This window comes from Papio anubis, chromosome 15 (assembly GCF_008728515.1).
Source record: "Papio anubis isolate 15944 chromosome 15, Panubis1.0, whole genome shotgun sequence".
Lineage (NCBI taxonomy): Eukaryota > Metazoa > Chordata > Mammalia > Primates > Cercopithecidae > Papio > Papio anubis.
Window position 1 is genome coordinate 22,514,005 of NC_044990.1, and position 20,698 is coordinate 22,534,702.

At 41.5% G+C, this 20,698-nt stretch overlaps 1 protein-coding gene across 1 annotated transcript in view; it reads left to right on the forward strand.

Moving 5' to 3' along the window:
- LACC1 (laccase domain containing 1) overlaps nucleotides 1–16,052 on the forward strand; it is a 139,546-nt gene extending 123,494 nt beyond the window's left edge. The window contains exon 9 of the transcript XR_004178690.1: nucleotides 14,951–16,052. The gene's annotated coding sequence lies outside the window, so the exon portion shown is untranslated. The remainder of the gene's footprint in view (nucleotides 1–14,950) is intronic.
- The last annotated feature ends 4,646 nt before the right edge of the window (nucleotides 16,053–20,698 follow it).

Genomic DNA, 20,698 nt, shown 5'->3' on the forward strand with positions numbered 1-20,698 from the left:
TGGTGATTTCCTGAGGATATATTTCAAAAAATGCCAAGAAATGGAATCACTTGCACACAAAAAAGTCATGTTTTTATGGCTTTTGACATATATTACCAAATTGTTTTACTGGTAACTCAAATGCCTGATGATAACGAAGCTCTGAGAGAACGTAAGCCTTTGCCTTTGGTTGAACACATTTACATAATATGGTAAAAATCATCTGACACACAGGGAAAAACCAGATTTGATTGTTTTTGCCCATATTTTGAATTTACTAAGTTATACAGTGCTGGCCTCCACATTTTCCACTTGTGAAAATGTATTAGGATAAATTAAATTGCTTCAGACATGCAGTTGAATTTGTCTGGTTCCCAGACTGTGGTTATTCCCTTGACTGGTCAGCCTGGGGTGAAAAGCACTTCCTGGCAGTCAGCAGGTGTGTTGTGCTGGAATCTGGGAACGTGAGAATCAACAAGAGGAAGGCTTTATCTACCAGATTAAACAAAAGGCATGGTGGATGCGTAAGGGCTAGCAGTAAACATAACCTCAAGGAGTGGGGCTGAAGGACCTACCTCCTGCCTAGTACCCCAGAGGGTTCTGAGCCTGGTCCCTTCCAAGTTGTAGTCCCTGATCCCCAGATTCTAGGATCTTGCTGAATGGCCTGAGGACAAAAGACATTTTCCAGAGGCTTCCCCTAAGAAGGGGTTGCCAAATTTCTGGGAATACATACAAAGCTTGAGACACAGAAAGCCTGAGTGATCCGTGAATATAAACACATCAGTAGTGAAGTCCAGCTTTACATTTTTGAAAAAAGCCCCTTTTAAAAATGTCTTGGTTTTCAAAATAGTACCTTTCCCAAATTATGTTTATAGAGTAGCATCGAACAAGAAAGCTCTTTGATAAAACCCTGCCTATTTCTGGAAGGGTGGAGATGGGAAGATGTGGGTGGGAGTCATGTTTGTTCACAGGCTCTTAGCTGCTGAGCTTTGATCATTCTGCAGAAAAGAGGTGAGATCGTTATGCCACCAATTCGTACCCTCAAACTGAACCCTGTTAATAAGTCTTGTCTCATCCACTCCATTAATGATCAGCAAATGACTAGAACTCTGGCCAAAAGGCCTAGACATCAGGATGAATGTCAAATAACAGCTGACACTGCCAACTAAAAATAGCACTTTGGATTTAAATGGGTGACTCAGACTTGATTTCCTACACTTGCCTGGGATAATATGGTACAGAGCAGGGTTGTTTTATGTTTTTCTTTTTTCCTTTCATGTGAAAGGAGGGTTTTATTGCAACTGTCTGGGCAGTGAGCTCAGAGTCAGCTCTGTGGGAGTTGAGTGCACCCACACTTTTACCTCCAAGGCCCTGGGGGCACAGGGCACTGTCGGCTTCCTAAGCACATCTATGCACTTGAGCTTGTAGTCCAGGTCGGCAAAGAATGAGAGGATGGTTTAGGAAGTTATGTCAAAATTTAACACCATTTCCAGAAACTTCTTTCTTCGTACTCTACCCATCATTCTCTTTCACACAATTAAAAGGCTAACTAGTCAACGACTAATGACACAGGCTACATAACCCAGGATAACTCTTGACAGAGATGGCAAACTGGAAAACCAAATGTACCTTTCCAGAATATGCCCATATGTATAATGAATATTAAGATGTTGACCAAATTGCCCAGATAAATATTTAAATAAAGTGTACAATGGAACATTACATCTGTTGATCATTTGAGTTAAATACATTTTCACTGAATTAGTTAATTAATATTTGCTAATCAGATTGGTCGATGAGGTTTTCCTAGTTTCAAACAGTGACAGAATATGTCAGGCCAACAAAGGATGTTTCAACTGTGCCTTCTCAAGGTTTTTTGCCCCATCAAATGTATACCCCTGGAATCTAGATGAGTCTCTATTTACATACAAGTGTCTCCTCCCCTTGTACATTTTCCCACCTTACAGCCTGTTGCCAGATCCCATTATACTTAGGGAATATCCTGTCTGCCCAGGCTCCCTTCCTGGCTATTAGAGGTCAAAGCCCTTCTGCGTGCCTGAAAACAATTCTGCAAGTCTGGTTTTTACAGGGATCACAGGCCAAGGATACCTGTCCAGAACTCATTTACCAGTTCCAAGTGGGACAGCACAGCAAGAGGACATCAAATTGTGAAATCTACTAGTTAGGAGCTAGGCAGAACTGAGGTTATGATGAGGTTCACAGTTTAGACAACGAGGCTTTGAGGAAAGTTCCCATAGCTGGGAATTCATAGCAGCTTTACTGTGCTTCTTAAACCTCAGACTTAGGTGTGGGAGGAGCACCTGGAGTTGATACAAAGCAGATACAGCAGCTAGTGGCACTCGAATTCAGAGTCAGAGCTCCCAACAAAATTTGATTGAGAAATCACAACCTAGTCAATTCTCAGCCTGTAGGCTAAGATCAAGTGTGAGGAAACCGCAGCCCATAGACCCTAGCCCAAATAAACTGGACTCTTCCCACACCTATGCTGGCTTTTTGCAGTAAGCCTAAGTGCTTTAAGGATGTATCTGTTCTGGTCTCACTGTTAGGCTGTGGTCGGACAGGCTGGTGAGCTGGGAAAAGCCTTTGTGAGGCCCAGAAACTCTTTGTGTGGTGGCTGGGAGCTCCTTGGGAAGGGAAAAATCCCCTCTGGCCTTATTTGTCCAAGCCTGGCTTTCTTCTCTCCTCTACCTCCCACCCCTGTCCTGTCTCCACGAGTGCCTCAGAACCATCAAACCCCTCAGTGCCTTAGCCCTGACATTAGGACGCTGTCGGAGCCTCTTGGGCGTGGCTGCTGAGTGGCCAGTCTCTGGAAGTGAGTCGTCCATTTGTCGGGATGGACAGGGACCCTGCACAGGGACCCCGTGGCTGATGCTGTCTTGTTCCAGTGCTCGTTTTGAATCTTGGCCAACAGAACACAGAGCTCGTGCCACATGCAGTGAGCATAGCCCCTCCTTGGAGCCTGCCTACCTCTTCCCAAAGGAGGAAGAGTGGACAGTTTTGCAAACAGGAAAGGAGAATTTATGTGCTTCAGGAAGGGCAGTGCCCCTAAGAGGGAGAAATAACACTTATTAAGAGGGAGAAGCTACGTCTAACTGTGTCTTTCTTGGTTTGCCTAAATGTAGGCCATTCAGTGGCTTCTCAGGAGAGAGAGAGGAGCGAGGGAGGGAGAGAATGGGAGAGATATGCAGGGAAAGCGATTAACCTGACTTCTTGTTATTGCAAAAGAAGTGCCACAGAAAATAACAACGTCTGGAGAAAGAGTAAATAAAGGACCCCTGTGGCACAAGAAGGAATGGGGTGAAGGATGGACTTCCTATTGAAAACCGGACTTCAGCAGTGGAAGCTGGTTGTGAGTTACTCAGACTTATAAGCCATGAAATCTTTCATTAGGTTGGAGGGTGGATGGGTTACTTTCAATAAATTACTTCCAGGGATTTTGCTCGTTCCTCGAATTCCTTCCTGAATGGATCTGGGATAAACTGCTGAATCAAAGTGCCCGACAGGAGCTGCAGCGCGGCCACCCAAATGATGAACAAGGGCCAGGGAAGGCCCAGCAAACGGCAGGATCTGAAGTTTCTCACACCAAAAGAAAAGCTTGCAACCCAAGTCCTGTTTTTCTGTCCGTTTTTATAAAACTATAGCTACTGTGTGTAGTTGACAAGGTAGACAAGAATTGTTTACCTTGGAATTGCCTTTTATTATAAACTTTTGAATGATTCGAGCATAAAGCAAAGTTAGTTTCTGATTTGTTAGATTCATTATGAAAATATTGTTTGTAATACAGAACTCAGGTAAGCAAATATGACAATATCATAAAGGTCTAAAAGTGACCTGGTGAACTGTAGTTAATGCTATTGGATATATGATCCCCATGTGAAGTTTCCTTTTTTGAAGATAGATTTAAGAGCCCTTAAACACTGATTAGATAAGGAGGAAAATGACAACTATAAGATTTGAAACCCAAGTGGCTGAGGAAATAGAGTTGCCATTAATGGAAATAGAAAGGACCCCAGGAATGACTGGCTTGAGAGAAAGCTGATGTCACATGCTGAGTGTGAGATGTTAGAGAGATACCAAGTTAGAAACAGGACCTTGGAGGCAGGTGTGACTTGGAAAAAGTTCTAGGAATTAGTTGTAGTAGAAGCCAAGGAAGTAGATATGATCAAAAAGTGAGAGATGGTGAGGGAGCAGAGAAAGATGCGAAGAAGACACCTGGAAAACCCAACTGTGTGGGGACTGGCCAAGGACAGGAGTTCCTGGAGATGGAAACGAGGAAATAAACTAAGGAGAGAACCAGCACAGAGCGTTTGTGTGGAGGCCAAGGGAGAGTGTGATCAACAGTGGCCTGCAAGGCCTTAGATGGCCTGGGTTCTGTAGCTGTCTGACCCCTTGCTATGAGCCTTCCCTCAGCTTTTTCCTTTCTAGTGACCTGGCCTCCTTGCTGCTCCCTGAACACACAGATGTGTCCTAAGTTAGGGCCTTAGCACTGGCTATAGCTTCTACCTGGAGCACCCTCTCTCCGAGGTCCACATGGCTCTCTCTCTCTCCTCCTGCAAGCCTCTGTCACCTTCTCAGTGAAATGTACCCAACTGCCCTTGCAACACCAAAACCTCCTCCTACCTGCACCTCTGTGACTCCCTACCCTGCCCTATTTTTCCTTTTTTCTCTAGCTTTTGTTTATTAACACTGGATCATTTACTTACTAATTTGTCTATGTAGTTAATTCATAACCACTACTAATAATTTACAATTTTATATGTTGTATAGTGTCTGCCTCTCTACACCAATAAAATATAACCTTTACAAAGGCAGAGATCTTTGTTTTATTAACCTATCCTAAGTGCCTAGGACAGTGCTTGATACAGAGAAACACTTAATGACTATTTGTTGAAGGAAGAATGAACAGTGTTGAATGCTGCTGAGAAGGAAAGGAGAATAGTACCAAGGCAAGGTCATTGGATGGATGTTTTAGGAAGCGCTTGGCAATGCTAAGGAGAGCAGTTGTGGGAGAGTAATTGGAGAGTGGAGTGGGTAAGTGGGGCAGGGTAGAGGAAGTGAAAGCAGCAAAGATCATAGTACCTAAATCACAGAGCAAATTAATGTTTGGGCATAATATTTAAAATTCCGGAACTGAAGTAACTGCATCAGGTCTTTCTGAGTCTGGTATTGGAAGACAAAAGGCACATCACTGGTAGGCAATCACAACAGGCTGGCCTGCGAGGAGTTGCAATTTAGAGGTCAGGATGTGACTTGCAGTGTATCCAGATTCATGTAATAATGCACTGTTCTGTAAGGGAGGTACACAGAGTGTTCAAGTACAACCTATTTTAAGACAGTCCAATTTTTGCAAAATGGAAAGCTACAAATCACATGAGTCAAGGGTGATGGATTTAGATGAAGATAAGAGAGGAAGGGGAAGTGGGAAACTGAGAGAGCCGCTAGGGCTAAACAAAAAGCACAGGAAGAAAACAGCAGGGAGAAGACACCTCCCTGCTGAGGAAAGGCGACAGTCTGGGCCTGCCCCAGAGAAAACAGCCCCATCCGAGGGCCACAAGGGAGGAAAGGGCAAGCCGAGGAGGAGGCCATTCTTGGAAGTTAAGATGGCCAGAGGAAAACAACAAGCTCAATTATAGAAAGATCTGCAGAAAGGGGATCTGCTGGAGGAGGGAGAAATTGGAACTTGAGACAGTGAATAAGCCAGAAAACAAAGCCTCAAGGAGGAGAGGGAAAGAGAAAACCTTGAGGGCAGTCAAAGGAGGAATAAATTCACTTCAAGAACATGCTCCAAGAATAGGAGAGAACATGCACAGAGAGAGTTAAAGGAGAAACTCGAGAAACAAAAACTAAGAAGAGGGAGATGAAAATCTGAATGCACCTTTTGTATGAGACACTGGGAAGTGTTCAAGTTTGAGTGTGAATTTGATGTTAGGTCATTCATTCTGTTGTAGCATGCACTTGCACACATAACATAAACACCTGGTGAGGGTGAGATGCAGAGAGCTGGGGCCCAGGAGGGGAAAGGGATGTTTAATTTCAGGCCCACATGATGTTCACTTAAGGCTTCAGTAGTGTTTAACTCTAGAGAACCTGGAATGGGCTCACTAGGAGCCCATTAATTGGTGAAATGTGGAACCACTTAGGAAAAATTTATAACACTTTTCTTATGTGGGATGCAAGGCTTCATCAGTGAGCTAGACCCGCCTACTGTTTGTCCTGGAGAACACAGTATCTCCTTTGGTAGAGGTGACTTTCCTGTGTCTTAGGACTTGGTAGGGGGCTTTTCCTCACTAACAAGAACCACACAAGAACGACAACAGTGAACATCGATTAGGGAGTTTCATGACGTGAACTGTGCTAAGCTCTTTATATATGGTCGCTCCTTACTATTCACAAATTCTGCATTCATCTACTTGCTAAAATTTATTTATGACTCCAAAATCAATACTTGCAATGCTTTCATGGTCATTCATGGACAAGCACAGAGCAGAGGATAATTTAAGTCCCCCAGTAAGAATGCACCTTCCTCCTGACGCTTTGCCTTTTAGTTTCAGCTCTCATACCATAAACTGGGATCCTTGTGGTTGTCTATTCTATACCACATTTTTTTTTTTTTTGCATTTTTGTAGATATTTCACTGTTTCAAGTAGCCTCCAAGCTAGTGCTGAAGTGCTGTCTGGCATTCCTGTGTGCAAGGAGGCTGTGATCTGCCTTACAGAGAATACATGATTAGATAAATCTCCACCAGGCATGAGTTATAGTGCTGTTGGCTAGGAGTTTAATGTTAAAGAATCAGTCAAATATATTGAATAAAATGCCTTTAAACAGAAACACACGTAAAACAAGGGAATTGTATTGATTGGTTGGCAAAAGTATTGTGACCAGTAACTCACAGGAACCTAACTCTGTATTTCCATGAGGAACTTGGTTCAGTGTTTGCTAATTCAGTATTTGGAGTGACTTTATGGAGTGGAACTGCCACAAACAATGAGAATCAGCTCTACTTTATTTCATTTAGTGGTTACAGGTAGATAAAGTAATTCTTCAAAGGGCCAATTTTACAGAAATACAGGCCTAGAAGAATGTTAGGCCTTAAATGTTGTATTCAAGGTCATAATACTGGCAAGGGACTCGAGCCCAGCTCTGCCTCCAGACCAGCACATGGTGTTTCTGCTGCCCTAGTGTGAGGGTGCCAAGGGGAAGGATGGATTCCACATAGTGGAGGGAGGATTTCATTCAAGAACAAACATGAGCTGACTCCAGGAGACTCCTAGGAATTATTTAATGGGAATTTAAAGTAAAACTGGAAGTTTTGAAATCACAAGTAGAGAAGGAACCAGGAAAACAGTTAGTTATTGTTGTGACTGTTTATATTCCTGAATGCTGTGACCTATGGAAACTTGGGGCTACGTGAGGTTGTGATCATACTTTGAAAAGAATAAAACATTATGCAAATATGTGGTACGATAGAAAAACACTGAACTGGGAGCAGAAAATTCTAGTTCTAGTCCCAATTCTGCCAGTAACTTGCTGTCGGCCTTTGAGAAAGTCTCCTTTCTAGCCCACACCTTAACCGCCTGACCTATAAATGAAAATGCTGGTAAATGATTTTCTCTGCTTGAAGTTTTTCTGATGTGGAAACTGTACAGCTCTGTCTAGATTCTACCTGGGTGACTGGAAGTCCTACATTGCCTGGAGTAGGCTTGGTGTATGCCTTTTGTCTTAGCATTAATACTAACAGCATCTTCTTTCAGAATCAAAGGTGTGCCCGTTTGGATAATAAATCATGATTATCCTGTGCTTCACCAATATTTGTTCCTTGGGTCTTCTTGGCTGAGTCAGACTCAAGAAAACCTTACCCTTGTCTCAATAGTGGGGACCAGCTGGGGTCACCTCTTCCAGACACGGTGGGTTCTTGCTGTCTGGTTGCTGAGCTGCTTGGCTCTTACCTGCTGCCACATTCCTGGCCCATCTCACCTGGTTCTTGCCTCACACCTTACACCTTGAATATGAAATGTCCCGCTGCTTAAACTGAGAAACAATTCTGCTTTGCCTTTTGGCTTCCCAAAAAGGAAATTATTTCAGCTGTACTGTGAAAAGAGGACAGTAATTAATGTAAAGAAAAAGTAGTTTGATATAGTACTGCTGATTCAAAGACATAATATGTTATAATGTAGTCATTCCTAGTCCTATTAGATTTGATGCTATTTTTCATCAAATTACCTACAATCATAATATAATTATATCAATACTGACTGAATATAATAAAAATTAATTTTAAAATATGGAGCTAGATCAAGAAGTGAGATGTTGAAACAAAATCTTCTGCCACTCAATTTCAAGTCTTTCTAAACATACTCTTTCATTCTCTTACTATCATAAAAAAGTTACATGAATCACTATGTGAAATAAAATTGTTTTCACTATAAAACAAAGCAATGACCTATAGAAATAAAACAAAAAGAAAATAGTTATACCTTATTCTTTTTAGTAGGTTAAAATGGACTACATAATTTTATTATACTCTTAATTTGCTTAGCAAAATATTTCCTCCCAGATACTGAAACAAAAACTTTAGCTCAGGCCAGATTTAATAATCCTAAACTTTCTGAATGTCATCTGAAAAATTAAACAATTGGTCAAATTCTCTAATCTGTGTTTCTGGTTCAAAATCCTTGTCCCCGTCTTTCTAGGTGACCTTCAGCTATTCAACCCAAAAATGTAGTATGTTAATGATTGAACAAACATCACAATACTGGCATCCTGCTCAAAATACTGTTTCTGCACTCTGCTCATGGGTTTGAAGCAAATAATTTCTCAGTAGTAATTGCTTGCTTTCCAGAAAGAGCTACGGTTCAAGAAGAAGGGTTGGGGGGAAACTGGTACTAGTTACAAACCTGATTGGCTAATATCTATTTTAGAATCCTTTGGGACAATATTGAGGTGGGTTATATTGGCTAAAAGACCATATTTCTGGGAACTTGCCAACCAGAAACTCAAATGAAAGCCTGTGCCCTGGAAGCTCTGAAGCAAAGATATCAAAGTAATACTGTGTCCCTTCATAGTGCCTGCTCCGTGGTCAGGAAATGACCCTAGGTGACCCTGGGAAGACCCAAGGCCTGGCAAGGCCCTGGCTGGTCTACGCCCTAAAGAGGAAGAAACCACCAGCATCTTTTATTTGATTCAGTTCAGTTTAAAATATCATCCCCTGTCTGTGCCAACAAGGGGCAACTTGATCTTATGAGCAAACAACAAAAGCAATTTTGCATTAGAGGAGGAAAAAAAACCAAAAACTGTTTGTTAGTTTCTTACACTTTCTGCAAATATCTTACTTTGAAATGCTAAATGTTTTTAGGACACTTTAACTTTGTTTGAGATGTGTATTAAGTACAAATCTTTTTTATGATATTGGGCATTTATGCTCAATCTCTTTTCTGTTAATAATTTTTCTTATTTGATTATTTTTAAAAAGAAAAAGAAAACAAATGTCTCTTTGTCCAGTGTGTGGTTCCAGATATTTTACTTTTAAATGTTTACCTAAGGAAAAAAGAATGAGATTGCTATTTTCCAAGCCTGGAAGGATGGAATTTGCTATTTGTTTATGGAAGTCATTGGTGCTACTGCCTTACCTGCTACCACTGCCCTACCCAGCCACTTTCTCATTCTTCAAAAGTTTCACTGACATGAACCTCACATGTGGGTGCCAGGTTATGACCACATGCATAGTTTCTTCTTCATCTTATGCAACATTTGGGGTAAAAGGAAGGTTATGTGGTAACCAGTTTATGTCTTGAACTATGGGCAAAGATTGACCAGGCCAAGCCCTGAGACACACAGTGTTGAGAGCCAAGACATAAAGTCGTGAAGATTCAGGCCCAGAGCCCAGCAGGGCACAGGCTGAAGGGGCGATGTGAGTGATCAGCAACACCATGAAGACTCTGCTCCTGGCTCAGGAATGCTTTTTTGTCCCTGTTTTGGATTTTCCACCATGAGCGGATATGTTTTCTCACCTCAGGTGAGAGCCTGAGTGGGAGCTGGGGGACTATAGGTGTTCTCTGACACTGACTGGAGGGGAGCACAGCCAAGAATCATGAGCACTTTTGCCTTCATGACTGTATTTTCTTATGGTTAGAAACAAAACTAAACAATGTAAATAACTCTGCTTAATGGAAATCAGGAAAGAGAAGAGGCGGCTATGAAGTGATGCTACATACCGTGCATGGACCCTAATTGTCACCTAAATGTAAGAGGAGGCCAGGCACTGAGAACGCCCTGTGCAAGGAAATAATAAAAGCAAACCCTCCAAGACATTTCCCACAAACCCAAATATTTCAAAGTAACAAAAATAAGAAGAGTGCCCTTTCTGAGTCACAAAATTGGCATGAAGTGAATTGGTTCTATGCTTGCTGTAATCATTGTTCAAGGAGGAAGTGGGGAAGCCATTGAATGTGTTCGGTGAGCTAGAAAGTAACTTTCCTGACTGGAAGGAAATGATCAAGGATGAGAAGCTAGGAGGAAAGAGATGTTTTTGACCAGGTCTCATTCTTCTCACTCTGTGTCTGGCCTTGAAAAGGACAGATTGCAGAATAGGAAAAAAAAATAGTTTGAACCTTCCCAAGAGATGAGTAAACAGCTCTCCTTCAGAAGAGGATGAGCTGTCAATGATACTGACTCTGTGACATCTCACAAAGGTAGGAACACTATTAGGCCATCACTGGTGTTTTGGTTTACAGGACTCTATTCTCCTTCCCTCAAAACTTTGATGAGATGCAACTTCCTTCCTGAGCTGAACTGTTGCGTTAGTTGTAGTATCTTGTCTTATGCCTCATTACTCACTATCAGAGCTCAGTGATGAAATGATAGAAAACTTGAGTCAGTGATGGGGACTACTTGAGACTGAGCAGGCAACAAAATGAAACCTTCAGGAGGCTTCCGGAAAGAGGGACAGGAGAGGAAGCAGTGGAGGGAATTTCATGCTGGGCTCCTGGAGGTACCATAAACAGGATAAAGATCTGGGACTTGTCTGTAATCAAAAAGCACAGGGGATAACTCAAAAGTGTTCAAGGACAGGAAAGAAAGCAGACTTGGCCTTCTTGCAGTAGCACTGGCTGGTAATGGTTGAAACGTGAATGATCACATTCTAGTTAGGCACATTTCTTCAACTTTCATTTCATATTGTATTGTACCTTATATATGTGAAAAATTTAATATGATAATGAAATTGCTTTTTGATTTTTTTTTGTTTTAAAAAGCATAGTCAACTGTGTTCCTGCTTCATCCAGTTTCTCCTAATTAAAGAAAGCCTGTCTGCAGACCTCTGTACTTGTAGCTGATACCTGTGTATACACATTGGGGTACATTATAATTTCAGAGTTAGTGCACTTTAATAAATTATTTAACAAATCATCAGCCTCCATAAGATTGGCCTTGAATATCCATATCTGTTAAAGTCCTTTTCTTGTTAAACCTAAAAAATGCAAATGCCAAGATTGCTGCTATGGTGCACTAACTTTTGTCACAGTGACATGCCCTGTCACAGGGCGTATGTGTTCTGTTATACAATTGAAGTATTGGATATACTATTGAAATGTTTTTGTACTTTGAAATCTCAGATAAACTTAATTCTAAAAGAAGCATGACGTCAACAGCCTCACACCTACTTATATCTTACAGTTCTTTCTGTCTAATGCTGGCAACCTGAGCATGTTCCAGGCAAGGAACATTCAATAGCATTTTACTGCTCCAATAAGTTATTTCAATTAGCAATGTCAAAGGCAGTCACTAAACAGATGGTGCATAACCTTCATACAATCTCATATGATTTTCTACTAATTACTGTAGAAAAATTGATTAAGTTTCTTTTGAATGGAATAACTTCTATCACACTTCAAAAACTACATACTGAAGATAGTCACAGCTTGCTGCTCTCTAAAAAAAAAAACCAGAAATGGCATCTTTACTTTGTTTCAAATCCCCAACCCTGGTGGCGGTTCAAAGTTATGGCAGTTATAACCCCTTACGTCATTATAAGGAGGAAGGTTAAATACTGAGTTAGCATCCTTTAAAACTAAGAGTATGACTACAGTGGGGTAGAATTTGGGACTTCATGCCAACTCCCTGTTTCTGTTCTATTTTCCCTTTTCTGACTTCTAGGCCAACAGGAGAGCGGGGAGGGCCGCACTTTTGTTACCCTTCTTAAAGAATTGTGTTGAGTTTGGGAAACAAAGATGGGTGTCTGAGTGGGTAGTTGAGGATGGACTGCAGGCACAGAAAAAACCAGCTGGTGTGCCCCTCTCACCACCAGCAGACCCTTCTTCCTCATTGGTTCAGGGCAAACAATCTCCAAGAATTCAAGGAAACACTTAGAGTTATATTCTGTTATTTCACTTTTCCTTGATCTGGAGCCAATGCAGAAAGAAATCTAAAGGTGAAGGAAAGGCAGCATTCAGCACTGAGCAAGTCCATGTTGGAGAAGGGTAATATTACCATCACCTATACCCAAGAGAAGGGACCAAGATGCCCTGGGTAATGCTCAGTATCACCTGGGACTGCCACTGTCTCCTGTCGTCGTTAGCACTGCTGAGTTTAAGCTTTGAGCCAGGAATTAAGCCAAAATCTCCATGGATCTGTCCAACTTAGTCTTTGCCTCCATGACAGCTTGTTACATCCTGAGGTAGAGCCTTTGTAAACCCTGTGTTCAAAGGGCCCTGGTAAGGCACATCTTCTGTCTTGGACCCGAAAGTTGCTTAAGCACAGAGCCTAAAGGCAGAGCTGCCATGATCTACTCATGGGGATTGAGTACTTATTGAAGCCAATGTCACACACCTGTTTGTCATTTTCACCTCCAAACGAAGAGTCATGCTGTACATCAGTGAGAAATGTTCAGTTCTCATCTGTCAGCTGTTTGTTTGTTTGTTTGTTTTTGCTCTCTTTCTATGTGAGAAGACATTTAATCACGGACTCATTGGGCAAGCAACATTGTGTGGCCTCTGAAGGCTGAGCTTTTAGTTCTGTCATCAGAACAAATGTAAAAGAATTGAATAATGAAATCTGAAAGATTGTTGCTTCAAATCTAAAAATATTTTATCCCTTTTTTACCTTCTCTAAATAGTATTATACGTTGAAGGCAAAACAATAACTTCGGATTCTAAAAAGTTTAACATTGCTTACATGTTCAAATTTCTGTTTTGAAGTTCCTTTAAAGGGCCTAATTACTACAACCAAATCATACAATTAAAAAGTTTATATGCTGCTGAAATAATCACATCAGATGTATTGCTTCCAGTAGGATAAATCTTCTCAAAGATTTAAGCTATGAAGACCAAATCTACAGAAGATAGCAACTCAGTAAGACTTATTTATAAAAGTTTAGTCTTATTGCCAATATCCATGAGATATCATAAAATCAACTTAAATATTTGTAATAAGGGATTACAGACTAGGAAATATATTTCTTTAATAAAAATAACTCATGAAAGTTGAATTGTGACTAAGAGGAAGAGAAAAGAAGGAAAGAAACTAACAATTGTTAAATACTTATTAGGTGCATAGATTTATATACTTTACATCATGTAACTGTTAAAAGAGCCCTGTGAAGTGGGTATTATGACTAATGCTTTGAAGCTGAGGGAATTGAAGCTCAGAGAATTTGAGTAACTGGACCAAAGTCATATAGCTAGTAAGTGAAGAGCTAGGATTTAAACCTAGGTCTGTATGCTTCCAAAATTCACTGTCATTCTTTGTATGAGAGGCCAATTAAAAACCCCCTACATCCCTCTGAATTTGAACTCAATCGAGAAATAAGACAGAGAGATGCAGATCAAAGCACTCATTTTCTTACCAATAAAAATGACTGCAAAATGTGGCTTTCGATGTGTGACTGATTTGCTTGCTATAGTTCTCAGGGAATTGGAAATCCTTGCCCTCGTGGTTCCTGGCTCAGCAGGACCCCTGAGGGGCCTCTCCCTGCCCAGGGAAAGAGACTGCTCTAGAAGGTTTACTACACCAGTGAGGAGAAGATGAGCCCATGGGGGATTGGCTGGCTGAGGGCGAAATCGAGGCTGGAGCCAAGTGTGCTGAGCTTTCACATGAGGTCCTTTGCTCCTGTTCCCTGGAGGCATAAATGGCTGGGGTAGACAGAAGCAGGGGTATTTCTTCTGTCCTTTCTTGCTTAGGGAGTGGGGGTGGAAATCTCCCTGCATCTAAGGAAATTTGAAAAGACAAACTATGGTTGCTTCTTCAAGCAAACCACCTCACCACACTATCCAGGGGCTAAAACCCACTTGCCGCTGCTAAATTATGCCAAGAGAGAACATTCTGATCTTTCTCCTCCATTCTAGGCATGGCAGTATGGTTTGGTGCTTAAAGGCATGGAGTTTTGAGTTGCAGACCTAGGTTTGAGTGCTGAATCTACTAGCTTCAGGGTGTTAAACAAGGTTCTTAATCTCTCTAAACCTTATTTTTCTCAAAGATGAAAACTGGATGTAGTTGTGAGGATAGTGCATGCACATAGTATATGCACTTGGCACGTTAATTAGCTATTATTGTGGACATAATTTCTCCTAAGAAAAAGGATGAACTAATTGCAGGGCCTAGCCTAAGCTCTGAGAAGTCATTCGTTATAGCATTTCAGTCCATAGTAAACAAGAAGAAATGAGCCAAAGAGTTTAAACCAGGGAAGGCATAGCTGTGGTCACCAAACAACCTGTTAAAGGCGAGCTGTAGTCACCAAACAACCTATTACGGACTGAATTGTGTTCTTCAAATTCATATGTTGAAGTCCTAACCCCAAGTACCGTATATGACTGTATTTGGGGATAGGGTCCCTAAAGAAGTCATTCAATTGGAATGAGTCATATTGGATTAGGTGTTGGGAATTGGCTGGCCAAGGGAGAAATCAAGGCTGGAACCAAGTGCTGAACTCTCACATCAGGTCCTTTGCTCCTCTTACCAGGACCCTAATCCAATATGACTGGCATCTTTATAAGAAGAGGAAGAGGCACCAGGGAGGTATACATGCGGAGAAAAGGCCATGTGTGGACACAGTAAAATGACGGACATCTGTAAGCCAAGGAGGGAGACCTCAGAAGAAACCAATCTTGCCTGCACCTTGATCTTGGCTGTCCAGCCTCCAGAACTGTGAAAAAACTGAACTGGTAATGTTTAAGCCCCCCAGTCTGTGGTATTTTGTTGTGGTGGCCCTAGCAGACAAATATACAACCCAAAGGAATATTGTTTCCACATTCTCCCTCTTCCACTTTATAGTTTTTTCTCCTTTGTTTCTTTCTTTTTCTCTTTTACTTTCCTTTTCTTCTCTTTCCTCTTTCCTTTGGTTTTTAATTTTAATATTAATTTTTGGCCTTCCTATACCTCCTTTTTCCTTTCCAGGAAGCTGAATTCCAGACAATTAACCATTCATCTCATCAGTTCAGCAAAGCAAATGCCCTCAGTGGTTTTTTTTGTGATTTAATTATTATAGGATCCGAATGTAACTTATTCCTCTGGGAAAAATGAAACATAAAAATTTCAGAAATAAGGTTTTGGGCCAGCTTCGTTGGTTTTAAGAGAAGGAAGGGAGGAGACTCATGCAGGTTTGACGCTGAGCCGCACCATGTTTTTGGGCCTGGCAGGCACTCGAGGCTTTAGGTCTTGTTTGAATCCAGACTAGAAAATCATTACTTTCTAAAAGCCTTGAGGGTTTGGGTCTAGAAAAGTCTATGTGAAGAGATAATCGTTTGGAAAAAGTTTTGCCGAACTAAAGAAAAGTTTCCACAGTTACCTTTTCTGTCCTCATGTAGAGCATCTTTGTTAACTAGGTCTTGGATCAATCCAAGCTGTGTCTGAGAGTAACCATTCATAATTTCTCACCGGCCAACACTAACACCCTTTAGAAAAGGAACTCAAAGCAGCCTCGCAGCCAGAGTCATGCGATCGTGGTGGGAGTACAGCTCCTCACCAAGGTCAGCTCCTCAGTGAAATCCATGCCTTCTGGAGGACTGCTTGTAAATAAATATTAAGCACGAACATTAAAAAATAATTTGGCTCTGACCATCAAATAGTGAAAGAGTGTATCAATTTCATTATTATATAAGCATACATGACCAAATTCAGCTAGAGTGGAGTCTTGGCTCGAGAACCAAGCTTGGATTTCCCCAAGGAACACTTTCCCATAATTCATAATGAAAATCTTTCCATTTACTGTGGTTCAACTATTTGCAGAAATTTCAGGCTGGGCTCAGTGGCCCTAAATTTATACTGAGAAGATCACCATGTCACGGAGGCTATTCCCTCCCAGTTTACTCCTGGAGTCTATTTAATTTGCAACTCTAACTCTGTGTTCCCAGGATTGCATCAAATTTGGACTTTCCTCACATCTCAGCAGCCGCACTTTGCTTGAAATGAGATACTCCCATCTCCGGTCACTGTGCTCTGGCCCCCCAGGACATTCCTCTCACCCGCTGCCCACAGAGTAGCTGCTGAGAGTCCTCTGCCCAGGAGTCCTGAGTGAGAAGACAGTCTTGACTGTGCCTGCCCCCTTTTAGTGACATCCTTCAGGGATTCCTCAGTTCGTTCATTTCCTAGGGCTGCTGAAACAAGTTACCCCAAACTGCGCAGCATAAAACAATACAAATATTATGCTTTCATAGGTTGAGAGGCAAGAAGTTGAAACTCATGGTGTTGCCAGGACCATGCTCCCTCTGAAGGAGGGAGAAGAGTCCTTCCTTGCCACTTCCTAGATTCTGGTGGCTCTTGGCATTGTGGCTGCATCTCTCCAGTCCCTGCCTCTGTCATCACACAGCCATCTTTCTTCTTCTTTTTTTTTTTTTTTTTTTTTTTGAGACGGAGTCTTGCTCTGTCACCCAGGTTTGAGTGCAGTAGCGCGATCTCAGCTCACTGCAACCTTCACCTCCCAGGCTCAAGCGATTCTCCTGCCTCAGCCTCCTGAATAGCTGGGATTACAGGCGCATGCCACCAGGCATGGCTAATTTTTTTGTATTTTTAGTAGAGACGGGGTTTAACCATGTTGGTCAGGCTGGTCTTGAACTCCTGACCTCATGAGCCGTCCGCCTCGGCCTCCCAGAGTCCTGGGATTACAGGCATGAGCCACCGCACCCAGCCATCTCTTATTTTGCTTCTTATAAGAACACCAGTCATTGGGTTTAGGGTCCATCCTAATCCAGTACGACCTCATCCTAACCTAACTGATTATATCTACAAAGACCCTATTTTCAAATAAGGTAGCAATCTGAGGTTCCAGGTGGACATAAATTGAGTGAGGAGGGGAGGGCACTATTTAACCCAGTATACTCAGGGACCTTGCTGACCCTGCCTCTCTGCCCACACACACCATACAGGGTCACCTGGTGGTGACTGCTAAAAGTAACAAGCTACCATTTGTCCTGGATTCCAAACCAATTCAGAAGAACCCTGGGAGCCACATGACTATGAAGAACTGTTTCTTACCATGGAAATTACAGCAGAACATTCACTGGGATCATTGTTTGTTATGAAACAGGTACTAGACTTAACTAGTTTTGAAGGGTAGAACATATTTTAGAGTATCTTTTATATGATTCATTAGACTTTATTTTTATTTTTATTTATTTATTTATCGAGACAGAATCTTACTTTGTCACCCAGGCTGGAGTGCAGTGGTGTGATCTCGGCTCACTGCAACCTCTCCTCACAGGTTCAAGCGATTCTCTTGCCTCAGCCTCCCAAGTAGCTGGGACTACAGGCAACTGCCACCACACCTGGCTAATTTTTGTATTTTTAGTAGAGACAGGGTTTTGCCATGTTAGCCAGGCTGGTCTTGAAATCCTGACCTCAGGTAATCCACCTACCTAGCTAGGCGTCCCAAAGTGCTGGGATTACAGGTGTGAGCCACCATGCCTGGACTCATTAGACTTTAAAGCAATAATTAAAAAAAAAAAATACCCTGAAGATGTTGAAAATAAGGCATAAAGTTGGTGTGGCAGTCAAAGAAGAACACATCAGTTTAAAAAATGATAGAAATAGCTTTTTGAAAATTGCCTTTACAGGACGGGCATGGTGGTTCACACCTGTAATCCCAGCACTTTAGGAGGCTGAGGCAGGCGGATCACCTGAGGTCAGGGGTTTGAGACCATCCTGGCCAACATGGTGAAACCCAGTCTCTACTAAAAATACAAAAATTAGCCAGGCACAGTGGCGGGCACCCTTAGTCCCAACTACTCAGGAGGCTGAGGCAGGAGAATTGCTTGAACCCAGGAGGTGGTGGTTGCAATGAACTGAGATTGCGTCATTGCACTCCACCCTGGGCAATAGAGCCAGACTCCGTCTCAAAATAAATAAACAAATAAAAATAAAAAAAATTTAAAAATAAAAATTGCCTTCACAAAAAAAGATACTGAATTATACATTGTGCTTACCAAAATCCAGCTCTAAGAGTCCATTGTGTACCTGATATTTTTTCCAAGTTGAAAATGAATCAGGGCATTGAAGTCACTTGAAAGAAAACATTTTTTGAAAAAAACTCTGTTACGTCTACATTGTAGCAACTCCTCCTACCCTCATACACAATGCCAGCTGAGCTTCTGACAAGCTGCTCAATATATATCTAAAGTCAGAATCGAGATTTTGTACTACGATACATGGCTGAGTTATAGTGAAGAGAGAGCAGGGAGACTTTGCTCATTATCCTGCATTAGTCAGACTAGATTTACAGCTCAAAACAAAACAGCCACAGTAACTGAAGTGCAGACCAGGAACTTGAATTGATGAAAATCACTTCTATTTAAATGAACCCTAAAAAGCTTGCTGCATATAATTGTTATAATAGCCTTAAAAAGATCACTTTGCCAAATGTTTCCATCCAAAAAGAAGTAAGCCAGACTAGAAACAATCTGGAAAACTCTACTTTTTCTGTATTCCCTTTTCCCATGAGGATGGGAGAGCTCAGGATATGGAGAGGAGCTGACAGAACTCATCCATCTCTGAATCTAGAGATTTGCAAAGAGGTGGAAGAGGCAGGTATTGCTAAACAGACAGAGGGCATGAAAAATTTCAAGGCAATTTTTAAATTGTATGGGTGCTTGGATTATTTGAGCTTGCCTAGCAGGTTATGTTAATGCCTTGAACAATGTTTGTCAGGAAGCACCATAGTAGATTAATTACCAGCATGGATCTGAGAACCAGACAGACTTGTGAATGAGCCTCTCTTGTGGCTCCATGAGTAAAGAAGTTAATTTCCCTACATTTCATCATATCTAAGTCAGTGCTTATAAGAGTACCTATTACATAGACTTGTTAAAAGGCTTCGATCAGATAACACATGCAAAATGAATGGCAAATAATAAGTGTTTAATAAAACTTAGCAATTAACTAGAAACTTTTTACTGATTTATTTGATTTTTGCCTTTGGAACATATAAAGACTACTTTCTAATGACTTAGCTAATACAAATATACTATAAAAATCTACCTCTTCAGAGATGCACTGTACGAAGGACTTGACCTATTGTTCCTGACATTGAAGATGGAGGGAGAGACCAGGAACCAAGGAATGTGGATGGCTTCTGGAAGGTGGAAAAAGCAAGGAAACATTCTCCCCCAGACCCTCCAGAAAGGAACTCAGCCCTGCTGACATCTTTGTTTTTCTTTTCTCTTTTTAGTAGAGATGAGGTCTCCCTATGTTGTACAGGCTGTTCTCAAACTTCTGGACTCAAGTAATCGTCCCACTTCGGCCTCCCAAAGTGCTGGGGTTACAGTTGTGAGCCACTGCACCTGGCCTCCTAGTGACATCTTAATTTTAGTCCAGTGAGATTCATATTTGAATTTCTGACCTACAGAACCACAAGGCAATAACTTTGCGTTGTTTTAAGATACTAAATTTTTGCTTTTTTTGTTATGGCAGCCCAAGAAAAGAAATATAGCATTGTATCATATCAAAAAAATGTCTACCTTTTCAGTGGAATTTGCACTGTACAATGTTTAGGCACAATGCTCAGGGGTTTGTGTCCCTGACTTTGAGGATGGAGACAGATGGTGAAGTTTAAGGGAAAAGGGAAGAGGGTGAAAGAGGAAGAGAACAAAGTGGTCATAAGGGAGAGAGGTGAGGAAGACAAATGAGGACAAGAGAGGAAGAAGGATGAAGAAGGAAAGAGAGTGGGGAGAAAGGAGGAAAAAAAGGGCAATGTGAGAATCTTTGTTCTGGTTGGCTGTGTAAGCAATGAGCAAAGCTGCATCCCTGTGACCTGAGTTATGGCCCAGGGTTGTGGATGACAGTGGCTGAGTGGCTTGTATGAGCAGCCCTATGAAGTCAGCATTGCTATGTCCATCCTTTCCAGGAATTAGGATTTGAAGATACCAAGTTTTTCTTAAGGGGTCAATGTGGAATCAGATGGAAAACCAAACTGTTTGAAGTGTTCTTAGAAAAGGGATTAGAAAACAGAGGGGGAGGAAATTACCATGTAAGTAATGCAGGAAATTTTCCCTGAAGTGAAGGGCATGAGAATTCCAATAAAAGGGCCCTTCAAGTGTACAGCAGCACAACAAAATGAAAAGACAACAAAACTGCAAGGTCCTGAAATTTTATCACATTCATGAACAATAAAACATAACACATTTCCAGAGAGGAAAAAATAGGTCACACACTATAGTTTAGGAATTAGAATGGCATCAGTCTTCTTAGGAATAACACTGAAAGCTTGCAGACAATAGAA